At 40.2% G+C, this 18526-nt stretch overlaps 1 protein-coding gene across 3 annotated transcripts in view; it reads left to right on the top strand.

The window, feature by feature from the left end:
- Positions 1-18526, top strand: part of MKLN1 (muskelin 1) — a 357278-nt gene that overhangs the window by 25463 nt on the left and 313289 nt on the right. Inside the window, exons 2-4 of one of the 3 annotated variants that reach the window (XM_081244928.1) lie at positions 3394-3518; positions 6148-6215; positions 15182-15253. The gene's annotated coding sequence lies outside the window, so the exon portion shown is untranslated. The remainder of the gene's footprint in view (positions 1-3393; positions 3519-6147; positions 6216-15181; positions 15254-18526) is intronic. The other 2 variants (XM_081244927.1, XM_081244929.1) reach the window with 2 other exon arrangements.

An 18526-nucleotide genomic window follows, 5' to 3' on the forward strand; every position in this document is an offset into this window, starting at 1 on the left:
CACCAGGGAAACCCCTTGTGATTTCTTTTAAGCAAGGTATTCTTCATCTTAAAATTTAAGGGCAAGGTACACCTTAATAAGCTTGTTTATCTAAAGCATGGCTTCATTGTAAAACAAAACAAAAAAAAAGAAAAGGAAAGACCAGCTATTACACCTTTAAAATGGAAGTTACGTTAAACTAGTCATTTCATTCCCGCGTGCCTCAGTTTCTAATATGCATACTTTGTATGCATGATAATAATAAATGATAATAGCCCTTACTAGTATTTACACTATAAAAGGGTTGTTCATGTAAATTAGATAGTATAAAATGGGTTATGATGTCTTCTTTGAAAGACAAGCACTATACACAAATGGGATATTATTATTTAGTTTTTCCTTTTCAATCTCGTTAAATGAGAATTAGATGAAAACTCTGCCCCTTAAGCAATATCCAGTCGGTAAATGATTATTGAGTCGAGTAAAATGAAAAAAAAAATCTTCAGCTGAAAAGTCAGTTTGTGCAGCTTAGCTAGTCTGTGCACAAGACAAAAATATTGTCTTTATCTGATGTTTACCACTGCTTTTAATCTCCTCTCTGTGCTGTAATCACAAACTGAAGACAGTTAAGCCTTCCAGTTCAGTCAGTGTGTGCATTTTAGAGAACATAGATATCCTGGAATGATTACAATTGAGAAATAATGTTTCATTTAATCAAGCCACACAGCCAGTTTTGCTATCGATTTAGGGCTAATTCAGCTACTAGTTCTTAGGTTCAGGGTAGCTATTACTGCAACCTTCTCGGGTTAGTTACTGCCATTGCCTCTGTGCGCTCCCTGTTTGCACCATCCAGGCCAGAGCTTCCCTATCTTCTCCTTGGAATACAAGTTACTAAGAGGGGTTGAGGGTATAAGATTTTGGGAGTCGTGCACGTCACAAACGTCACTTCATTGTCATGAAGGTGCAAGAACTGAAACAACGCAGTGGAGGATTCAGGATGACAGAGCTGGTAGTGATAGGGCCACCTGTCCAGCACAGCTGCGCCTGGCCTCTGTGTGCGTAATAGCTCCAGCCTACTTCTAGTTCCTGGTCCCAGTTCTCTGCCTGCTCCCTGCTCCTCCTCTCTCATCCAACCCCCTTACAGTGTTCACCCATTGTATCTAGGCTCACCTTCACTCCCTAGGACCAACCTCAGCACTGCTGGTAGTTGTGATCATCCGTTTTCCCCCAACCCAAATCCAGAGCTTTTGGCTTCTGGATTTTGCTCTCAGAGATGACCCCTGCCTAGCCAGCTGTGGGTCAGCTATCTGCTCTAAGGTGACCAGACTCCTCTCTCCTCCCTCTGATTAGCCCCAATACATGAGCTATGGCAATAGGTGTGACAGTTGTGTCTGATCAGGATTTTATCAGTACCCATGAAGGTCATTTCATTGGTGGGCTGCTCAGAGAGGTCAGAGCCCAGGAAGCCTGTGTGAAGTTTAGAGGCCTAGAGAAGGGGCAGGTGCAGAAGAAGAGTCAGGAGGAGAGCATGGAAGGCAGATGTGGTTTACTGGACAGTTTTAGCCACTTCCAGCACCAGTTGCAAGACCACAGCCCAACACAAAGGCCATGCCTACCAAGAGCATCGCCATGTGGTAACTGAGCTAATGTAAAAGTGGTGAGGGAGCCTTCGTAGTGGCACCATTTCCCTACCTTTGGGAAGAAAATCTAGGGATTATATCTTCTACTTTTAAAGCAAATTGTTTAAAACAGTTGTCTACATTCAGGTTCCATTTATTCCTCAGCTTCCTGTGGCCTGCCTTCTGCCTCCACTGACCCCGCTCTCACCCAGCTGGTCAAATACCTCCTTGGTTCTCCCTCCATAGGTGCTTCTCTACTTGATCTCTTGACAGCATTTACCTTTGTTGACCATAACCTACTTGTTGAAATGTGCTTTTCCCTTGTTCTCTATGATATCTCATTCTTTTTGTTTCCCTCCTGTCCCTCTGGCTGTACTTTTTTCAGGGATCCTTTCTCTGCCCATATATATATATTTTAAAATTAATTAATTTATTTAGTTTTTGGCTGCGTTGGGTCTTCGTTGCTGCGCGCAGGCTTTCTCTAGTTGCGGTGAGCGGGGGGCTACTCTTCGTTGCGGTACGCAGGCTTCTCATTGCGGCGGCTTCTCTTGTTGCAGATCACGGGCTCTAGGCATGCAGGCTTCAGTAGTTGTGGCTCACGGGCTCAGTAGTTGTGGTTCATGGGCTTTGCCGCTCCGCGGCATGTGGGATCTTCCTGGACCAGCGATCGAACCCATGTCCCCTGCCTTGGCAGGCAATTCGTAACCACTGCACCACCAGGGAAGTCCCTCTCTGCCCTTGTTTTAAGTTTTGGTGCTCCTCTGGGTTCTCTTCTGAGCCCTTTTCTCTTCGGTGACACTCTCCCAGTGTATCGCTTTCATCCCCTTGGATTCTATTGTTGCCTACCGTGTACTGATGCTTCCTAAGCCTGTATTCTCAGACTTCAAGATCAACCTGCCTACTCGTGCCCAGAGAGTATTCCCCAGGCATTACAAACCAAACATGACCATGGCTGGTCTCATCCCTTAAGTAAGTGTCTTAGTGAGTGATGTCACTGTCCACCCAGTTGTTCAAGTCAAAAACCTGAGTGGCAGTTTTGACTTCTTCCCTTCAAAACTCCAGCATTCAAGCAATCACAGATTTCAGCAGATTGTACCTCCTCTATGACATGGCTTGTAAGGCTCTGTATAAATTGGTTCTGTTTACCTTTCCATTCTCATCTCTGACCACTCCGTCTCAGCTATCCTGAACTCTTTTCAGTACTCAGATAATCAGTGATTTCTGTCGCCTTCAAAACGTGCATCCTTCACTGAAACAGATCTTCCTCCACTGAAACAGATCCACCCCACCTCTTTATTTGACTAACTCCTCGTACCTTGTAAGTCTCCACGTAGAAGTTACTAACTTCCAATTCTCCCAAATTCCGGGTTAAACGTCCCTCCTAGAGCTCTTGGTACTCTTCTCTTCATAACACACTGCTTTATAGGAGCTGCCTTTCCAGTTTCTACCTTGCCCTCTACTGCAAGCTCTACTGGAAGGTGCCTGTAAGCAGGAACCATGTTTATCCTATTCACCTTTGTACTCGTAGCACCAACAAAGTATCTGGTACAAAATAGACGCTCAGTGAATGAAAATAAATATTAGAAGTATCACTGTGAGAGTAGAAAATAAATTTCCAATCAGAGGTTGCAATTAGGATTTTACAAAACAAAGATTTATCAAGTCCCTCTAACATCAAAGGGATTTGAAGATTATCTAAAACTATTCAGAAGAATTTATCAACATTAGAATCATGAGCAGGGAGTAGTTAATAGAGGTAGATTTCAAATCTGTCCCTTATGGGCTTCTTTTCTAGAGTTCAATATCCAGACTCTCTGAGCCATGTTTTGGGGTCACCCAAGCATTCCATCCTCCTGACTTCCCATAAATTTTTGGATTCATAACCCACTCCATACTTGAGAACATGGGGATTGGAATAAGGTAAGTGTTAGCTTTTCTGTTTTTTCCTCTATTATTTCATTTTCAACCATATACTATACTTGTAGAGCAATAATTTTTAGTCTCTCTCTGGAGTCTTGATCAGGGGGCATGACCAGCTTCCCTGCTAGTCTAGCTGGCCTCACAATGTTTGAATATGCTATGCAAAGAAATGTTGCAAAGTCTCTTGAGGTATTATGTCCTTTCATATTTTCTTTTTTATTTCATGGCTATCTAAATTCTTTATCATCGTTCTAATGATTTTTCCTAATATGATTCCACACAGAAAAAAGTGAGTTTTGAGAAACCAGAAAGACTTGCTTCCCACTCTGGGACACCTTTTGGGCCAGATGCACAGTAAGAATGCAGGGCATGAGCAGTGCAATCAAACTTCAAAAACAACTCTGCTTTAGTCACACTGCATATAGGTAACTGCTCACTGCACCTCCACTGTCAACATTCGTGAACCCCCTTCCTGCTTTAGTTTTTCATTTAAAAAAGACTTATTATTATTTATTTATCTTCATATTTGTTTATTGCTTATCCCCTAACTAGAATGTAAGCTTTATGAGAACAGGGATTTTTTTTTTGGTTCACCATTATATATGCTCAGCACTTGGAACAATAACTGGTACATGGTAGGCACTCAATAGATATTGTTGATTTAATGAATGGTGCCTTTTTAAAAAAAATTTAAGAGGCTGATGCACACCCAGGCCTCTAGGGATCTAACGCAAATCTGGTTTGCAGCTTTGTTGCCCTTAACACTTTGATTGATGGCTAAGATGATAACATTGACTGCGTGCTGAACAAATTTACAGATGATGCACAGCTAGAAAAGATAACAAATAAGTTGGATGATGCTATCAGGATTCTCCTCCCCCTTATCAAATCCTGAAAAAATATAATAATGAATCACATCTAACAATATAAAGTTTACCAGGGACAAATATAAAGTACTCAAAGATCTCCAAATTCAATTGTACAAGTACAGGTTGGGGACAAGGTGACTTACAATAGCTCACGTAGGAAGATTTAGAGCCTTCTGTTGATTGTGAGTAGATGATGAGTCAACACATCATCACGTTGTGATGTAACTTCCACAAAACAAAAATCAATCTTTTGTTGTATTAATAGAAATATAGTGTTCAGGTCAGGGAGTAGTTCTCTAGTTCTCACTGGTGATCAGGTCACATTTGCTCTGTTTTATGAATTCTGATCTTCAGCCTTTAAGAAAGACATTGATAAACAAAAGGTTATTCAAGAAGAGTAAAAAGGGTAAAATGGGATTTTGTAATCAGTGTCATATCAGAAATGATTAAAGGATCTAAGAGTCAGTGTGGGTGTGTGAGGAGGATGGTGATAGCTAGCACATGTAGCTGCCTTCCAAAGTTAAAGGGGCTGTCCTGCAAGGAGAGATTAGATTTCGTCTGGGTAATCCCAAATGACAGATGGAAGACCCTTGAGTAGAAGATGTAAGTATGTGTATTACAACCTGTTAGAATTTATCAGCAATTCTGTTTTGCCCAGTAATCAAGTGGGCAACTGGTGGAGGTTGTAAGTTCCCTGACCCTGGTGGTATTCAGGCAAAAGCTGGGCACTCATGCCTCATGTCCTGAATACACTTGTGAGGGAAGTTCAAACACTGGGGTGAGGGATTGGATTAATCACAGTAGCAAACACATACTAAGTGCTTACTCTATGGTAAGTACCATAAAAAGTGATTAATGTGGGTTATTTTTTGGCTGCGTTGGGTGTTTGTTGCTGCGCACAGGCTTTCTCGAGTTGCAGCGAGCGGGGGCAACTCTTTTGTTGTGGTGCGTGGGCGTCTCATTGTGGTGGCTTCTGTTGTTGCCGAGCACAGACTGTAGGCATGCGGGCTTCAGTAGTTGTGGCTTGCGGGCTCTAGAGCACAGGCTCAGTAGTTGTGGCGCATGGGCTTAGCTGCTTGCAGCATGTGGGATCCTCCCGGACCAGGGCTTGAACCCATGTCCCCTGCATTGGCAGGCGGATTCCCAACCACTGAGCCACCAGGGAAGTCCCTGGGTTATTATTTTTAATGTATCAATCTTACTAGCTCCATCTTAGAGATGAGAAAACTGAGGCTTAGAGGGGTTAAGTAACTTGCCCAAGGTCTTACACCTTGTACATAGCAGAGCAAGGATTTTAACTTAGGCAGTCAGATCCCCAACTTTAACTTATTGTTCTATAAGGACTCCCACTTCTAAAAAACCACTCTTTCCCACCCTGAGATTCTACCACTCTAATGAAGAAATCAAACCGAGGAGCTTATTATCTTGTAAATGATTCTATACTAAATAGGTTCTTTCTGCATAGTATGTGGTGCTAAATTAACCTGGGCAGTTGCCACTTGTGGTACACTGTATGGAGCCCAGCGTATTTATTAAGGGAAAAGGATGGTGAATGCAACCACACAAGCTGCATTAGAAATGACAGAATCTCAATATATTGTGTCTGAGGAAAAACAAGCACATTTCTGGGTGGTCTACCAAGGATACTTGGCAAAAAGTGATAATCCATCATTCCTGGCAGAGGCCTTGTGAATTCCTGCTCAGTTGTTTGGACAATATTCATTTAAACAAATATTTATTGAGTACCTGTCCTGTGCCAGGTATGTCCAATGTGCTGAGGGTGCAGAGGTGAATCAGAGGATGCCCTGTTAGTGGGGGAGATGGACAGGTAAGCAAATTCTTATGATACAGTGTGACAAGTGCTTAGCAGGTGTATGCATATGTTTTAAGTATTACAGGGACAGAGTGGAAAGGAACTGATTCTGCTTGGTTGAAGGAGGTGTCCAATACTTGATTATGTTTTCAAAATGACTGTCACATACGTTGCATGGGTTTATTTGGTCTTCATAAAGACCATGTGAAGTCATGATCCCTTTTTGGACATAAGCTCAAATAGAGTATCACAGAGGTTAGGTGAGCTCCCCAAGGTCATGCAGCTAGCAATAATAATTGCTGACATTTATTGAGTGCTTAGGCTACCTGAGGTTCTCTTCTAAGCCATATTAAGATGTTTCATTTTCACAACTCTACGAGGTCATTATTAATATTATTACCACTTGACAAGTGAGAAAACTGAGGCACAAGATTTAAATAATTTGCCTAGAGTCCCATAGCTAGAAAGTGGAAAAACCAGGATTTGCACCAACCCATTCTGGCTTTAGCAGGCACGCACTTACCCAGTGCACTAAATTACCTGTAACTGGTCCCCTGAAGAGCTGGAACTCACACTTAGATTCTGATTGCAAGTTCAGCTTTCTTTCGAGTGACCTTGCTCTTTAGCAATATTACATCCAAATGAGAGAAATGGTGTGTGTCTGGCTGCAAGGAGAGGTTGTGTAGGTCAGGCATCCCTGAAAGTGTTTTGGGAGAGGTATGGTAAAACCTAGAATATGCATTAGTTGTATACGCGGGGGTTTTCAGGGCAGCCAGAATTTGGCCTCTTGTTCTCCAGCGCAGCAGTCTGGGCTCTAGGGACTATGATTTGTTATACATAGGAACTAGACACCAACACTTACTCTGTAGCCTTTTAAACTTTAGTTTAAATTTTTCTAAAAGAAAATGACAAGATGTGAAACATCAAGAATGAAGCAAGTTAAATTCAGTACCTTATGGAGTTACAAGAATGGAGTTACAGAAAAGGAGAAATGAAGCACATAATTGCTTAAATTATCCAAGTTTTATCTCCATAATAAAAATTCTTGGATTGAAAAATAGTTCAATACAATATTACTGTACCTTAATAATTAGGTTGATTTGGCTCTGTGGTAAATCTGAGAAAGAATTGGTTATTAAAATGAATGAAGTAGATCAGCCTTCCCTCAGTAATTACTACTTCAGCTAATAAGGATATGACCTATGTGATTGTATCTACTGCATTTTTAAGACATCCATCTCCCATAATTTTTGGAGATTCAATAATTTAAAAATCAGCAGTGGGGCTTCCCTGGTGGCGCAGTGGTTAAGAATCTGCCCGCCAATTCAGGGGACATGGGTTTGAGCCCTGGTCCAGGAAGATCCCACATGCCACAGAGCAACTAAGCCCGTGCACCACACTACTGAGCCTGCGCTCTAAGCCTGCGAGCCACAACTACTGAGACCGCATGCCACAGCTGCTGAAGTCCACGTGCCTAGAGCCTGTGCTCCGCAATGAAGAGAAGCCACTGCAATGAGAAGCCCAAGGACCACAACGAAGAGTAGCCACTGCTTGCTGCAACTAGAGGAAGCCCGTGCGCAGCAAAAAGACCCAACACAGCCAAAAATAAATAAAAAATAAAAATCAGCAGTGGGTGGGGATTTCTGTGGTAGGCAGAGGGCAGAAAAGGTCAATGTTCTTCAACATTCTTTCCTTCACAGCAAGTGGGGTTTTTTGGTTTCCGCTGGTTTTCAGTGTTTTGTTTTGTCATGTATGGAGACCTAGGAGATGCAACTGATTTATCTTAGCCTTTGTGTTTATAGATTTCTGTTTTCTTGGCTTCAGGTCCTTGGAAACATTTGTTTTGATGGTGGCTGGAGAGTTAGTCATGTTTTATTTTTGTTGTTCCTATTTATTTTTAAGATCCTTTAGTTCAAGTCCACTTACAAGGTGTTATATAACCTGTATTTATGTTTCCACAAATAAAATATTCCTAGTAGTAATTTCTAGTACACTCTTATAAAAACAGTTAATAATTTGATGCCCATCAGAATGATTCTGTAATATTAATAAGCTAGAACAAAGATATGCTTTGGAAAATTGTGTTTGAAATTTATAATTGGATTTAGCACTTAACATGTGAAATTTCAAGTTTCTTACATCAATTATTTTTGAGTTACCAAGCAGCCAAATTCTTATAAACATATTTTTCCTTTTCATCCCTGAGTCAACAAAAGTTGGGAAATTCTTTTCTCACATATTCCATTCTTTAACTAAGCCTGAAGGCTTTTTAAAAAAAACCACATCCCAAACAAACAGTTTTACATGAGGTTATGAGTAATCAGTAAACGAACAGAGTGGGCTCTACTGGCACTGGGGATGTACGTCTAATTAGAAGTGTCAGTATTCCAAACATATAATTTACTAACGTTGAGGTTTTTAATTCTTAACTTTGAGTCCATTGGGATGGAAACAAGTGACCCTTGGTGGAAATATGTCAAGAATCAACTTTCTCAGGTTGACCTTTAGTTTGTTGGTCAATGAATCAAAACATTGTGTATTCCCAGGCTTAAAGATGTCTGTACCTTGTTAAATTTGTTAAAAGATCAAGGCAGAAAGCTAGCACTGCTTTGCTGCTGTGAACAGGTTGCCCTCTCCCTTCTTCTTGATGCCTCTTCTTCATGAGAGATGGTCCATCTTAGCTGGCTCCATGCATGAAGCAGTATGAAGCACATTGCATCTCCTGCACATCCTCCGGAGTGGGTCTGGGTGTGGGGGGAGGTAGAGAACTCTGTTTTTACAATGAGACAGGTGAATATCAGCTTTCGAACTGACTTGGCATACTTTTTAGTCCAAGGCTCCATACTAGGCACCAAAGACTGCTACAACTGCTCTCAATCACCAATGTTCATGACTTAAAAGTAGTCACATAAGATTTGCAATCAATTAGATTACTGTCTGACCTGGAGCAAACAACTTAACCTCTCTCCAAAATAACTATTTCACAGTGTTATTATAGTAAATAATTGAGATTATATATATGAAAATACTTAGTGCAAAGCCTGGCACATAGTTGCAAGTGAAGGCTGAATTTATGTGAAGTGTATAATTAACTACCCGTGGAACCTCAAATGGACAAATGAACCCAAATTGACATTATCTGTCTCTAGCCAGTTTTAAGTCAGAAAATTTCACTTCCAAATGAATAAACTACATCTACCAATGACTTTGCTTTAAAGCCTACATTCAGAACAAAATGTTATTTAAGTGATAATCTGTTAATATATTTCATAACAGGAGCTGACTATGGTTTCTGTAGCAGAAAATTACATGTGAACAAAAGGAAGAAGGAAAATTAGATAAATGAAAAGTCTTTATTTCAAAATAAATGAAGATGGGACAGTTATCTGATTATAGAACATTCAGATCATGGTATAATTATTGTAAGTCTACATGTAATTACAAAATATAATTGTATTTATGTTCGTTTTTAAATTTTTTTTCTGATCTTAAAGGACTAATTTTCTCATAATTGAATGACAAACTCTGCAGTACCTCGTATTAACTATTAATATGCTAAAAATACCCATTAACTATCTTTTTCTTAATTGCAACTACTGTCTTGGACTTACATTTATTTAAGCAATACAAAAGGAATGATTTAAACTGCTTGCTCTTCCACATATTAGAAAGTAGGAGAAAGAAGCATTCCCCCGACCCACTTAACTATGAAAAAAGGACTCTCCCAAGTTGCCAGGAACTAACACGATAGTAAAATTACAAGAAAATTTTGTTAAGAAACCTTTTCTCATCTGCAAGTTGTTTGACTGAAACCTGAGGTGCTGAATTTCAGCACAAAGGTGACTTTGGAGGAGAAAGTTTGTGCCAAACTGGATCAGTTGTTTTTGTGTTATGTAAGAAGGAGAAAAAAAATTAACTGTTTCCTCCTAAGCTATAAATTTAAGATTACCCTATTACACCAAATGAGAGAATTTCCAGACCTCAAACTTTACTTCAGCCTTATATTTTCATGAACTATTTTCTGTACCCTCTCAAAACTAAATATAATTAAATATTAAGTCATTTGCCTGGCCAATTATATTTTAAAAGTACGAAGTTATTTTATTCATTACATCGGAAGTGAATTCTAGTTGAATGGTAAAAATGGTATTGTTAAACAATTTAAAACATTTTCTTTTAAAATATTTTTTCCTGATTATATAGAATATAAGTGCAGTGTAAAAATATAGAATATACAGTAGAGTAAAAACAAAAAGATAAAAATCACTAAACTACCCACAATTCTATCATCCAGAGATAATCACCAGCAATATTTTGCTGTATCCCTTATAATGGGTGTTCACACACACACACACACACACACAAACCCATTATATGTAAATGTATATTAATGTTTTATTATAGAAAATTTAAAACATAAACAAAAGTAGACAGAGAGCATAATGAACCTTACGTACCTATCAACCTATGATGACCAAACCAACTCATCAATTCCCTCTTCTTCTTTCCCACTTATTCTGTTTTAAAGCAAATTCCAGAAATTGTATCATCTCATCCACAAATATTTCAATATGGATCTTTAAAAGATGAGGCCTTTTAAAACAACCATCATCACATCTAAACTAATTAACAATCATATGTTACTAATATGAAATAAGTCATTGTTCAGAATTTCAATTGTCTCATGAATGTCATAATTTTTTTTAATAAACTTATTTATTTTATTTATTTATTTTTGGCTGTGCTGGGTGTTCGTTTCTGCGCGTGGGCTTTCTCTAGTTGCGGCGAGTGGGGGCTACTCTTCGTTGCAGTGCACGGGCTTCTCATTGCAGTGGCTTCTCTTGCTCAGAGCATGGGCTCTAGGCGCGCGGGCTTCAGTAGTTGCAGCACGCGGGCTCAGTAGTTGTGGCTAGCGGGCTCTAGAGCACACGCTCAGTAGTTGTGGTGCACTGGGCTTAGTGGCTCCGCAGCATGTGGAATCTTCCCAGACAAGGGATCAAACTTGTGTCCCCTGCTTTGGCAGGGGGACTCTAAACCACTGCACCACCAGGGAAATCCCATAATTTATTTTTATAGGTTGTTTGAAGCAGGATCCAAATAAGGTTCACATGATGAGATTGGTTGATATGTCTGTTAAAGGTTGATATGTCTGTTAAATCTCTTGAAATATAAATGGGTTTCCACTCAAATGTTTTTTTTCCTTCCACTTTAGTTGTCGAAGAAACCAAGTTGTTTGTCCTGTAGAACTTCCCACAGCCTAGATTTCTCTGATTGCATCTTCATAGTATAGTTTAACATGTTCCTCTGTCCTCTATATTACCTGCCACTATCTACAGGGTTTAACAGATTCAGTTGTGGTTTCTTTATTTTTTTTGGCAATACTGCTTCATAGGTAATGTGTTTTGCCATTAAGAGGTGCATAATGTGTAATAATCTCTTCTTTTACATTGTTACCTGGAGTCATTAGTTTATTAAGGATTGCAAAATGGCTATATTTTTAATCCTATTATTCCTTGAGTTGATTTTCTGGTATGTGCCAATGGTGGCTAAATAGATGTGTTGTGATTTTGCTTTTTATGTTTGTTTGTCTTTAAATTATCATTCAAACTCATTAATTGAAACATTTAATTTGTTTCAACACATCTTATTTATTATTCTTATTAATGCTGAAATTAACCTTTATTTGGCCTGTGACAGCATCTTCCAATTAGCTCCTAGTTCTGACATGACCCTAGGAGTCTTTGATAGTGCCTCTGCTAGTTGGTATAATAAGATGGTCTAGGCTAGGCCTTTCTAGTTATGTATAATACTGCAACAAAGCATTTGTGCACATATTATTATTTCTTTGGTACAAATTCCTATAAGTGGAATTACCTGGCCAGAGGGTAGGAACATATTTAAGCTCTTGATTAGTATTGTCCAGTCGCTCGCCTCTAGAAAGGTTACACCAGGTTACACACCAAGCAGCAGTGCAGGAGAGTGGCTGCTTCATCCCGTGAATAGTTACAGACATTCACATTGACATGTTTCTGCCAGTATGATCTAAGTCAGGTGGATTCACTCTTGTTTTTTCTTTGTTTTTCCCTCTTTGGTAGAGAAACTTTAAAAATTAAGAATACCTCATGGTTGGGGCTTCCCTGGTAGCGCAGTGGTTGAGAATCCGCCTGCCAATGCAGGGGACACGGGTTCGATCCCTGGTCCGGGAATATCCCACATGTCACGGAGCAACTAAGCCTGTGCGCCACAACTACTGAGCCTGCACTCTAGAGCCCGTGAGCCACAGCTACTGAGCCCGCGTGCCACAACTACTGAAGCCCGTGCACCTAGGGCGCGTGCTCCACAACGAGAGAAGCCACCGCAATGAGAAGCCCACGCACTGCAATGAAGAGTAGCCCCTGCTCGCCGCAACTTGAGAAAGCCTGCGCACAGCAACGAAGACCCAACACAGCCAAAAATAAATAAATAAAATAAATAAATGTATTAAAATAAAAAAGAATACCTCATGGAAAAACTACACTAATGTAACATTTTCATATTTATATTATGAATTAATAACTATATATCAACAAAGATTAGAATGGCCTTATCAAACTAAATGTATTACTTATAAATTAACGTGTGGAATTGGTAATACTTTAGTTGCAAACATACATATAATGGCTGAACATTAATTTTTATAGCTTTTTGGTAATTTGGTAGCTACTTTTAAAATTTCTGGGGTTTTTAGTTATAACCTTACCTTTGTAGAACTCATTATATATAAAGTTTTATTTTCCTGATATTTTAGAAAGTTAAGTAACTTGCAAACATTACTTACATGTACCTTATGTATACAGTTTCATATAAATCATGAAAGCAAAAAAAGAAGTAGATTACAGATTTAAAAAACAGACTGTTAGAGCTAGAAGGATCTTAAAGGTGATCTGGTCTAACCGCTTCACTTTATATTTTGGGAAGCTAAGGCAAAGGGCAGTTATGTAACTTCCCTGAGGTTATACAGCTAATTTGTGAAAGAGTAAGATAAAAATCCAAATCTGATTCAGTATAGTGCCCTCTCCATGTAGCTTCTCAGAATTAGCAAAACTTGAAGGCAATATGCAAAATTAAAATAACTGTTGTGTTAGGGAACTGGCATTTGAGGTATCGTCCTTTGAAATTCTACTGTTACACTACCTTTTCAATTAAAAAAATCTATAGAAAATAGACCAAAAACTACATTATAAAATCAGGTGAAAGAGAACTTCTGTTATTTGGAAGCTAGAAATAAATTATTCTAATTGTAGGGATTTATAACAATCAACATACACAGCATATGAATGCTTTACACACACACACACACACACACACACACACACACACACTATTGCAAGCACTTCAATGGCATTATCTCATTGAATTCTAACTATTATCTCAAGTGCAGAGGTTATACGACTTGCCCCAGGTAATCTCGTGAGTGTCAGGGTCGGGATTTGAACCCGGGCAGTCATAGACACAGTGGATTGTTTGCAGTTTCAAGCCTCAGTGGTCAATTTCATTGCTACTAAGGGGTGCTGTGATTGTCTGACTCTCCCCAGCTCTCTCCTTATAGGGTCAAACTTTCCACCTTAGAAATCCATGTGTTTGAATAACATGATGAAATTCCTTAGGGCAAAAATTTTTAGAGACATTTCTCCTAAACCCCTTGTCTACCACTTGATAACTATGTGACTTTTCATTCCTCATCTATAATGTGGGTATGACAATATCTACCTCATTGGATTATTGGAGGATTAAATAAGATAAATTGTATCCACTTCTTAGTAGAATACCTGGCTCACAGTAAATATGCAATAAGCAATATCTGCTATCATCAGCTATCATTGCCATCAGCAATATTATTAATATCATTATTAACATTATCATCATAATTTCTTTCCTATTGACCACTTTTTAAATGTAAAATCCTACAGAAGGGGTAATACATTATTCAAGGGGCTAGTGACTCATTGGTTGTTTTTCTCCTGACAGGAGAGTGCAGAGGTAGTAAAGCTCGGGGAAGGAAAAGGAGATATGGAAAAGAGAGGTGGGAGACACTGAAGACAGAGTTTTACCTCCAAGTAGTTGGGATAAGTTTACAGAACAGTTCATTTGAAGTCCAGTGCTCTTCTATGGGATCCTGTAATCCTTACCAGGTTTCCAGAGGGTCTGTTAGGGAGTGGAGAAGACTACTATTCCCAGGCCGTGGAGACAGTCTGTCACTGCCCGAGGAGTCCCACGCACCATGGCCACCTGCCTGTCCAGGCTGCAGCGGGGGAAGAGGGCAAACAACCTTTAGCGAATTCTTCTGTTTACTGGGCCTGGAAACAGGCCTTTTGCCATGGAAAATTTTCTCACTGTACCCATAGGTACAGGGTACATATTACACAATACGGAACATCTTTTTTTTTTGTGGTACACGGGCCTCTCACTGTTGTGGCCTCTCCCGTTGCAGAGCACAGGCTCCGGACGTGCAGGCTCAGCGGCCATGGCTCACAGACCCAGCCGCTCCGCGGCACGTGGGATCCTCCCGGACCGGGGCACGAACCCGTGTCCCCTGCATCGGCAGGCAGACTCGCAACCAGTGCGCCACCAGGGAAGCCCCTATACGGAACATCTTATTAAGACTCCTTCCTCACCTGTGTGCATGCTGTGCTTCAAGCCTAGGGCTGTGCGCCATTTCTGAGGTGTCATTCCACTTTTTACTCAGGGGTAAGGTCTAAAGGTGGCTTGCAGGAGCATCTTTACACAGATCACAGATACCTGAAGTCTTCCTGTTTTATGCTACCAGCTTCTCCTCAGGTCCACGTACCCTTTATTTTTCAGTATTTTATTTCACACTTTTCATGGTTATGACAACAACATAAGCACCCTTTTGCGTATGTTCAGTGAACAGTATATCTCATTCCCATCCCCGTCCCCAGTGCCATGGCCCAGAAGTAACCACTGTCCATTCATTCATTCAGAAAACATGGTGGAGTGCCTTCTCTGCAGCAGACACTGTCCTGGATGCTTAGGGACGAGTAGCAAACAGACAGGTAAGATCCCTGCCTTCTAGTAGGAGTTGATGGGCCACGAAGAAGATACAAAAGCAAATTATCATATAGAATATTAGAAAGTGATAAATGCTGCAAACAGAAACAAGCAAGGGAGAGGGATAGAGTGATATTTACACAAGGAAAGAGGGAAGGAGCTATCATGAGGAATATTCCAGACAGAGGAAAGCACGCTCTATAGCAAGGTTGGCATGCTGTCGGGACAGGGTTTTAAATATTTATTTACTTTTATTTATAAAACACTTATAAAGTATTTACCACAGGTCAGGCATTCTCCTGAGTACTTTCTATATGTTAATTCTGTTAATCCTCGCCACAAGCCCAGGCACTCTTATCATCCTCACTGTAAAGGGGAACTGAGCCACAGAAGAGTTAGGAAAGTTGCCCAAGTCATAAAGCTAGTGAGTAGTGAGACCTGGACTTTTACACAGGCTGGCTCATGTCTTAACTGCTGCACTCTCCTGCCACACGGTAGGCAGGTGGCACTGGAGATGTGTGGGGCCATCCTGAGTGTGAGATTGGGGTGATGGGAGAGCCTTGAACAGAAGAGTGACAGGTACATTCTTTCAGAAAATTCTGACATATGTACATGCATTTATATTTATGTACATGTGTGTGTGTCCTTGAGGTTTGTGCTTAGTAGTTAATATGCTTAATGTTAAAATGTAAAACAATTTTAATTTAAGAGGAAGGAGAGAAAAGATGATATTATGTGTGCTGTAGTTAAAGATGATATCTTATCAAATAATATTTTGGGCACAGGTGATCTCTTCTATTTTTAAAGTCTACAAATACTTCTCTATTCTGGGGATTTGGCAATACTTGTGTATCTGACCATGCTTCCCTAGGACAACAAATCAACTTTCTTTTTTTAACAATTCAGTGGTTTTTAGTATGTTCACAGTGCTGTACAACCATTGCCATTATCCAATTCCAGGATATTTCCAGCATCCCAAAAGAAACTCCATACCAAGGGGCCTCCCTGGTGGCACAGTGGTTGAGAGTCCACCTGCCGATGCAGGGGATACGGGTTCGTGCCCCGGTCCGGGAGGATCCCATATGCCACGGAGTAGCTGGGCCCGTGAGCCATGGCCGCTGAGCCTGCGCGTCCAGAGCCTGTGCTCCGCAACGGGAGAGACCACAACAGTGAGAGGCTCGTGTACTGCAAAAAAAAAAAAAGAAAGAAAGAAACTCCATACCTGTTAGCAGTCACTCTCAATTCTCCCCTCCCCACAGCCCCTGGAAACCACTAATCTATTTTCTGTCTCTATGGATTTGCCCATTATGGGTGTTTCATGTAAATAGAATCATGCAATATGTGGCCTTTTGTGTCTGGCTTTCACTGAGCATCATGTTTTCATAGTTCATCCATGCTATAGCTTGAATTAGTACCTCATTCCTTTTTATTACCAAATAATATTCCATTGTATGGATTTATCACATTTTGTTTATCCATTCATCAGTTGATGGACATTTGGGTTGTTTCCACTTCTTGGCTGTTATGAATAATGCTGCTGTGTACATTTGTTTACAAGTTTTGTGTCAACATGTTTGCAATTCTCTTGGGTATACCAGTGGAATTGATGGGTCATATTCCAACTGTATGTTTAATTTATCAAACCAACTTTTGAGCACAGTGTATTGCATAGCACCTCGATCCTTATAAGGGGAAAATTATAGGAGCAAGTGGTTGCTTTAGCAAATGTCCTATCCTGTCCCATTTATATGAGAAGGTGGCAGATTAGTGGTGGTGCCTATTTCTTGGGGTTTAATGTGTCAGTATCTAAAGGTCATTGGCACTCAGTGGATATATTCTCCATGTAGATCCCACTTTTTGTGGCCCTCTCCTGACAATAGTTGGGGGTGGCCACGAGGAAGTGGTCTTTGAAGTAACTGAAAGGCTCAGCTTGAGTAACCTAGTCCATCCAGGTACTCCTAAGAGCATCATAGCCAGGTCCAGTCTCTCCTGGAGAAGTGAAGGCTTTGGGAAGATTACAAAGTTCTCTAAGAATACTAAGGATAATAAAGGAAGCCCCAACACTTTAGCGTTCACTACATTCCTAGCATAATGCTAAATGCTTTACAGCTTTTTTCTAGACCTGAACTTTCCACTGTGGTAGCCACTGGCCACAGGAGGCTATTAAGTGCTTAAAGTGTGGTTAGTTTGAGTTGAGTCAAACTGTACATGTGAAATACACACTGGTGGGCTTCCCTGGTGGCGCAGTAGTTAAGAATACGCCTGCCAATGCAGAGGACACGGGTTCGAGCCCAGGTCCGGGAAGATCCCACATACCACGGAGCAACTAAACTCATGCACCACAACTACTGAACCCGCGTGACATAGCTACTGAGCCCGCATGCCTAGAGCCCGTGCTCCGCAACAAGAGAAGCCACTGCAATGAGAAGCCCAGGCACCGCAATGAAGACCCAACACAGCCAAAAATAAACAAATTAAAAAAAAAAAAAAACGCATTGGATTTTGATGACTTAGTACAAAAAAGGGAATATAAAATATCTCACTAATAATTTTTACATGTTGAAATGATATTTTGGATATGTTGAGTAAAATACATTACTAAAATTAATTTCACCTGTTTCTTTTTACTTTTCTTAATGGGGCTACTAGAAATTTTTAAATTACATACATGACTCACATTTGCAGCTTGCATTATATTTCTATTGGATACCACTTGTTCTAGACTGTTCTTCATAGTAATTTGATCAGCTGGACTGTATTACCATCCCCACATTATGGGTGAGGAAATTGAGGCTTAGAGAACTTAAGTAAATTGCCTGTGATACAGCTGTAACTTAAGCACTAATCTGTCTCTAAGCCTGAATTCTTACCCATTATTCTGTGCTGTCTCCCCAGAGTCCAGAAACATAACCCATGTGATACAGAAATGGTTATGATCATTAGATATGGCAAAAAGCTGTTTTCACGTCTCCATTGTGGAGCACAAGAAAAATTGTCCATGCCACTCTGTAAGGCAGAATTTAGGTTGTAGCTGGGGAAAATTGCCTATGGGAAAGTTTCTGAAATACTAGTTCTTTGTTTGTAACGGTTTGGGGCTTACTTGTCAAGGATAGAAGGTAGATGAAACTACTTCAGAGGTTACTTTCATTTCTATGATCCTATATTACAATTCATGTCAGATTCTCAGGTCAGTCACTGCTGTAATACTCCGAGTGAGATGGAGTAGAGGGAGATGAATTAGTGCTTCAGTTTCATCCTTTTTTCCTGTAAAATGTAAG

This window comes from Mesoplodon bidens (genome assembly GCF_964165515.1).
Source record: "Mesoplodon bidens genome assembly, chromosome: 9".
In the NCBI taxonomy this organism is placed as follows: Eukaryota; Metazoa; Chordata; class Mammalia; order Artiodactyla; family Ziphiidae; genus Mesoplodon; species Mesoplodon bidens.